Genomic DNA, 7,934 nt, shown 5'->3' with positions numbered 1-7,934 from the left:
GTATTTCCAAATTAAAGCTAAAAGTTATTGAGATTATTCTCAATATGTTCATGGGACTAAAATATAATGTATATAAAATATTCTCACTAACTATACAGAGAGCATCATCGCTTTAACTTTACAAATGAGTAAACTGAGCCAAAAAGAAGTCATTTCCCAAGGTTGCATTGCTGAAAGCCGACTGTCGTCTAGGGACTGCATGGCTGCAGAGCCAGTCTCATTGTAAAAGTAGTCAATTCTCTGATCTGCTCAGCACTAAACAGACTTGCTGGCAATTGGGGCTTAAATGCTACATGCCAGACAGATCTGTGCAAACCTACTGGTAACAATGATACAGATCAGGATTATAGTGAACGACAGTGATAGCTGTTTACTGAGAGGAAAGCTCTGAACCTGCTAACCTCTCAACAGCACAATTTCTACTCTCCACAAAAGTATCCACAATATTTTTAAATCTTTTATTTCTTGGATTGGTTTTTTTTGCTCTTATTTTGGTTCTGTTGTGCCCAAGTTTCAGATCCCTAATTACAGAGAGACACAGTCCATGCATGATAATGCATAAGCAAAGGAACTTTATTACTAGCTCAAGCCATCGTTAAATCTCATCCAACGCAGTGGAGTCTTGACAAGGACCCCGACTCCAAATCACAAGCAGTTTGTATAGGGTTCAGAGTTAAGAAGCAAGTTATATACTGGTCTATTTTTAGTATCAGCCCTATCACAACAGTAGTCAGCAATTCGGTGATGGTTAGTTACAGTTTCTAAGGAGAGTACAGTGACCGCTCAGGACCAGACAGACCCAACTGCCCAGTTCCTTATCTTGGCAAATTACTTAACTGGGAGTTTACCAGAAACTGCAAGTCCTACTTCAGGGGAACAGAAACTGAGGCCTAGCTGAGACTTAATGTTAGCTGTAGCCTCACAGTTTGCTTTCATTTGGGGACATACTTGGTGGTGCTCAGAGCTTACACCTTGCTCTGAGCTCAAGTATCACTCCTGGCAATGTTCAGGAGGACCGTATGAGGTGCTAGGGATTGAATCCACGTCTGCCATATGCAACGCAAGCACCCTACGCCTGTGCTATTGTTCCAGCCCCTGGATTGTTTTTATATTAAAATGCTAGCAAGATGAAGCACGAAAATAATTCTTCCATAGGTCTCACATTTTACCTATGAGTTTCACAATGAGACAAAAGTAACTTAATTCTAATGGTGACAGTGACATTTATATCAAAATTTTAGCCAATTTCTCATGAACAAAGGATAAATAAAAAAGGAGGCCATGCTTTATACCAGTTAAAACATGACACTTAAAACATGGTAAAAACAACTAGGTTGTTTAATGTCATAGCAGCCTACCCAAGCAAACCAAGATCTAAGCCTGCAAATGTCTCAAGGTCAAGAAATCAAAATATTAAAGACAACCAATTGCAAACAATCACCTAGGATTTGTGCTACAGTCAATAAATCATTCCTTATATCTGTCTATCCTCTCTAAAAGTCACTGCCTGAGAGGCCAAGAATAGGTCAAAAAGTTGAGTACATTTGCACAACCTGAGTTCACGTCCTAGACTCACTCCACACCCCATCCTCTCAGCCCACCCAGTTCTTAGCCCACCCACAGGTAATGGTCCTGCTCCTGCTCCTTAAGAAATATCTCCCTGAGAAAATGAAAGTTACTACCACAGGGTGGGGGTGAGAGGGGCTACAGGAAGGAAAACTGGGGACATTAGTGGTGGGAAAGGTACACTGGGGAAGGGACAGATGTTGGAACATTATACGACTAAAACCCAATCACAAACAACCTTGTCACTGTGTATCTCATGGCGATTCAACTTAAAAATAAATTTTAAACATTTTTCAATCTCTCTAAGCGGTCAGAAAGATAGTACTGTGGGTAAGGAGCTGGCCTTTCACGTGGCTAACTACCTTTTACGTGTAATTAACCCAGGTTCAATTCCCAGTACCCATGATGTCCCCCAACATGAATGCAGGAATGATCCCTGAGCACAGAGCCAGAAGTAAGTCTTCAGTACTGCCAGGCTTGGCCCAAATGCATAAGAAATATGTATAGATATATAGATTACTGTATCACTGTACCACTGTCATGTTCATTGATTTGCTCGAGCGGGCTACAGTAATGTTTCCGTTCGTCCCTGTCGCATGCTAGTGTAGCCCAATGGCATATTGGAAGCTCTTTCAGAGTCATCAGAATGTGGACCATCGTTGCTACTGTTTTTGGCATATTGAGTATGCCATGGGTAGCTTGCCAGGCTCTGCCATGCGGGTGACAGATATATAAACATAGATATAATTTATATAGGGTACATATATAGGATTTATATCAGACATATAGGATCTACATGTGACGTGTGTTTTATATATATTGCATATATGTGTGTATAAATAAATATAAATATATAACATATATATGTGTGTACATATATATGTGTGTGTGTATATATATATATATATATATATTTCTGAGCTCTTTACACTTCCCAGTACTTTCTGTTTGCCACAGTTTGGTTCCAAATGATTCTTGTTCCAAAAACCTGTAAAAGTAATAATAACATAATAAAGAAAGCAGGTTATAAATACCAAAGCAATTCTGACAAGAGGGATCCTGAAAACATATTGAGAAATGATAGAATTTTCAAATTCATTATGATGTCCCAAGGTGGTTCCTTGAACTAGCAACCCCTAGCCTGATTGATTGCTTCTAGGTTCATTTTCTTGAAATCACATTTATTCTCCTCCTTTTTGCGTAATTAAAATTAATTCTGATTTCAGACACTGATTTAGATATTCTAATCACCATGGATGCTTGATATGCCATAAACCAATGAAGAAAATTATTTCCTGTTAAATACATTCTTCAGGGTTTACATAACAAGGAATAAGGTTGAATATATTACACATCTGGTGTGCCTACTGATGACTATATGAAGGGCAGATTTCCATAGCCAGAATGAAGAATAAATTTGTGTTTCTTGTCTTGACATTTAGGATAAAATACCCACAGAACCTGGTTTAAAACCTTTTGGTTTCAGTGTGATTAAATAAAACGTTTACATCGATATCTGTTCACTTTGCTATGAACTGCTAATCTCATTGTCCATTATCAGGAATGGTGACACATGCTTCCCATTCTCTTCTTTCTACAAGACGTCTTTCTATCAGCACTGGCTGCCATAACTGTTCTAAAAGGAAAAAATGGCTTCAGTCACAAAGATATATTATAGATTTTTTTAAGTTAGGTTTACTGATTTAAGAGGCATTTGGTGAGCTTTCAGACCTCAATTAAGGCTGTGATTTGAGAAAAAGAAAATGAATTTTCCAAGCAATTAGGTAGTAATAGATCTAATGGCTTTAGGATCAGGGTTGGGGGAGGATAGATGAAATGAGTATATTTAACCTTGACAACTGACTGCCATGCCTGTTAGATTACCTCATTTTGAAAAGTATTTTTGCTTCAAATACCTCTTTTAATTATCTGAAAATGCCTTTTACAGGGATTTATAAAGAGTAAAACCACAAAAGAGACAGACATTCTGCCCTACTGAGGCAATAACATTCACTCTTCTAAAAACATCTCACGTTAATTTTATAATACACATTTAAAGGGTCCAAAAATATGTGCTTACCGATAAACCATATGGTCTCAGAAGGATATTTTACAAGAAAATGTGTCAGCTTTCATAAACTTCCACAGGGGACCCTTTTCCTTTTGAAAGAGAAAAGCCTGACGTTGAAAACTCAGTGGAATTTGAACATGAAAAGACTTTTTAGCAGCATGAGAACGCAATCAAATCCAACAAAATCAGTATATTTAATGCAAAAGTAAGGCCCTGCCTTCAGTTCATTCATGGGACAAAAGAACAAACTATTGCTTACAATAATAAAGTGCAAGTATTCAGTATTAATGGAGATTTCATTTCCTCATTTACTTATTGTTAAAAGACAGGGTAAGATCGACTCCTCTGAAAATAGGGTCACTTTGCTATAGTTTATTTCATAGGTAAAAATTTTTTTGAGCTTTTTTTGTTCACAGTGTGCAGTTTTCTTCATTATTTAATTCTGCTTTTTCCCCCATGCCAATTCTTTAGGGTGCCAAAACATGTCTTGTGAAGTCTCACAAAGGAAGAAATTCTCCAGCCACTAGTAGTACTATATGAACAGGAAATACATTTTCTCACTTTGCTGCCTTCTTCCTCCTGGTCCTAGAAGCCTGGCCTCTAACCTACAGGCTACAAAAATACTTGACTTTTAGCTAGCAGAAATTATTTCAAGCTAATAACTGAATGAGGTTTCTCTAAAAGAGGGCATCAAAAATTAAAATACATAATAAAAGAACCTTAAAGCTTGACTGGAGACAAGAGATGCTTAATGTCTACTTTACTAGAGTTAGAATAATTGTTCATGAAAGAGAGGTGCTAAGGTCGTACCATCAATTAGTCAATGAGTAATGAGTGGAACAATAGCCAAGTGATTCATTCCCTTTACCTACACTGATAATGAATATTGATTTCTATACCCAAATCATAATAAAGGTGATCTATAATGTTTATTCAGATTCTTTTAAAACCCAATGATTTGCTTTCATGCCTACCTAGCCTATAAGTGCTGAGTTGGAGGTATAATGACATCAAACAGAAAAGTAGGTCTCCTAACCCCAAGCCTTATCCCCACGGGAGAAAGCCAAGGGACTGATGAGATTTAGAGCATGTACCCCATTTGAGAATGTCCAAAATGGTACCTGAGTGCCATGGAATCTAGCAGCAGACAAAGTGACATAGGGATTGCCCCCAAAACCAAATATGCCCAATAACTAACAGTATCTGGGACATACTGAGCATGACCAGGAGTCAGGAATTGTGTTTATTTCAGCAAATCTGACAACCTTCAAGGTAGGTCAAGGGCTTAGGTAATTAAGATGCAGAAAGCAACTGTAGAATTAGAACCAAATCAGACAACCTAACCCAAGGTCCATGTTTTACCATGAATACCTGGGAAGCATGGACTTGACGTAAAGAAATAACCAACATATGCATGAAACTGAAAATGGATCAGACAAGCATCAGAAGTGAATAAAGAGGAACAGATGCTGAAGGGCCAGAGCACTACAGCCAGGACCAGCAGGGAGTTGTATGATGCTGCTTCCGAAACCTGTGCTCATTCTCCTCCAGCAGCTCTGACCTACCTGTCTTCAACTACCTGAAAATACAAGCCACAACTAGAAGTAGCCGTCTTAGTAAGCATGGCTAACTCAAGAGCAAATTCTGCAAATAGATTTGTAGATTTCACTTTAAAAAAATTATTTTTTTAAATCTATTTTAAAATCTTAGGATCAGGAAGATTGAAGAAGGGCCAGGTGTAGATTCTTTGCATATGCAAAACCGTAATTAGATCCCTGACACTGCACAGTTACCTGAGCACTGAAGTGTGGCCCTGTGGGCCCCAGGCACTTCAGGGAAATTCAAAGCAAAATTAAAGATTCACACAGAGGCCCTATTGAAGAAATCATTATTCAGCCTCAGAGTATTGAGTATTCCAACCTTGGAGTATTAGTGTTCCAGCCTTGGAATATTAGTGCAGAATCCACTCCCTTCTTGTGGCTCTGTACGGCATTTTGTACTCTCTCCTAAAGAGAAGATCATGGTGACTTAAAAACTGATATTTCATGGCTTGCTCTTCCAGCCCTTATTCTCCCATAAACATATCTTTCTGACTCTCTGCTTGCTCTTTCAAGCTCGTTATTTCTTGAATATGTATTCCTTTTCCTTCACTTCTCCCCTGCTCACATCTTTTTTTTAAAAACACCCATCCCTTTACCCTTTACCAGTGTACATTTCCCACCATCAATGTCCCAGTTTCCTTCCCATCACCCATCACCCGGCCTGCCTCTACAGCAGGTATTTTTCTTTTCTCTCTCTCTCTCTCTGTCTGTCTGTCTCTCTCTGTCTCTCTCTGTCTCTGTCTCTCTGTCTCTCTGTCTCCGTCTCTGTCTCTGTCTTTGTCTCTCTGTCTTAGTCTCTCTGTCTCTGTCTCTGTCTCTCTCTGTCTCTGTCTCTCTCTGTCTCTGTCTCTCTCTCTCTCGTTCCCCTTTTGTACATTATGGTTTGCTATATCCCTTTACCTACTTTCAGCTCTCAGTTCTTATCCAGTGATCATTTCTAACCGTCATTGTCAAAGTGGTCACTTCTCTACCCTAACATCTTTCCAGTCACATCTTTCTAAGTAAGTTTCATTCAATAAAAACTATCAAAAAAAACTATCTTGCTTCAGTAAAAAGCAAAAAATGTTAAAAATAAAATTAATTGGCATTTCGCAGTTTGTTTTGTAGTTATTACACGCTACACACACAGCCCGAATGCTCTGAAGGATGAGTATGTTGTTTACAGTCAGAATCGCAGAATGTGTGGGGCCTATCAGATTAATTGCCCGCTGTGATTTGTTAAGTGATTAGAACATGTGCATGTAGACTTGCATCCATTATGTAATGTAAACAATAAGTAATATGAGAAACAAAAGCAAAATGGAACTTCAGTCTGGGAAAAAATAAGTCAGGAGGCATTGCAGGGTCAGGTTACAGACACCGCTAAATTCTTCCGTATGTTCAGTCAAGTCTAAGAAGTAAATGAAACCATTCTAGAATGTCAAGAGTGCCCAGCATTGGGGCTGGAGCAATAGCACAGTGGGTAGGGCGTTTGCCTTGCACGCAGCCGACCAGGGTTCGATTCCCAGCATCCCATATGGTCCCCTAAGTATCTCCAGGAGTAATTCCTGAGTGCAAAGCCAGGAGGTGACCTCTGCGTATTGCTGGGTGTGACCCAAAAAGAAAAATATAAGAAAAAATAGAGTGCCCAGAATTGAAAGTCAACCACTCTCCTTTGACAAATTTTCAACCAATCAGAAGTGCACTTACTGAGGACCTCATTTGCTTAAAGGAAATCTGAGTATGAACTCTAACAACTTCTGCGTACGTAAGACCATTCAGCTCCAGGCACCTGTTCACACAACTCCTGGGCACCTTAGGTATATGGCTTCCAAGGTGCTGTCCTCAAGGTCCCTGAAAATTTCCCAATAACATTGGGAAATAAATATTCAATTTAAACTTCATTATCTACAAGTAGTCATATTAGTAATCCTCAATTAAATCATGCATTTCTCCTTTATACCTCGGTACTCTTAGAAATGTGGTACATAAAAAAAAGTGCAAATGACCAATAAAACCCATCATATCGGCCCATCTCAGTTCAGTCGCCAGTATCATTCTGGTCCACACAGTGCCAGGAGAGATCCCTGAGCACAGAATCAGCAGTAAATCCCAAGGACCAATTTTCTGGCTATGGCCCAAAATACACACACACACACACACACACACACACACACACAATTGTCTTCGTTATCTGTACTTACCCCGTCCCTCTTGGAGAGGCCAGCAAGCTACGGATAGTATCCCGCCCACACACAGAGACTGGCAAGCTACCCGGGGCGTATTCGATATGCCAAAAACAGTAACAAGTCTCACTATGGAGATGTTACTGGTGCCCGCTCGAGCAAATCGATGAGCAACGGGATGACAATGACACAGTGATACAGTGATCTGTACTTACATCAATTTGCCAAGGATTTTGTTGTTCCTACTAGTTGGTTTTTGGTTTTGTTTTTTATTTCAATAATCTGTTTAGGAGGTGTGGTTATTTTCATCTATCCCTGAAGATCAAAGAGAACCCACTGGATCTCTTCAGTAGGAAAATTTTAGTAGAAAAATTTAGTACAATTTACCTACTAAACTGGTGACCAAATAGAAATCATACTGAACCCCAGATGGTGTCTGCTCTATTTATTTTTATTTCACTGGAACAAAGCATTTTTTAAATGAACAACTAATCAATCTCCACCTAAGTTATTATTAATGTATAAATGGAA

Source organism: Sorex araneus, chromosome 1 (genome assembly GCF_027595985.1).
Source record: "Sorex araneus isolate mSorAra2 chromosome 1, mSorAra2.pri, whole genome shotgun sequence".
NCBI lineage: Eukaryota > Metazoa > Chordata > Mammalia > Eulipotyphla > Soricidae > Sorex > Sorex araneus.
Note: the sequence above shows the minus strand (reverse complement) of the source record.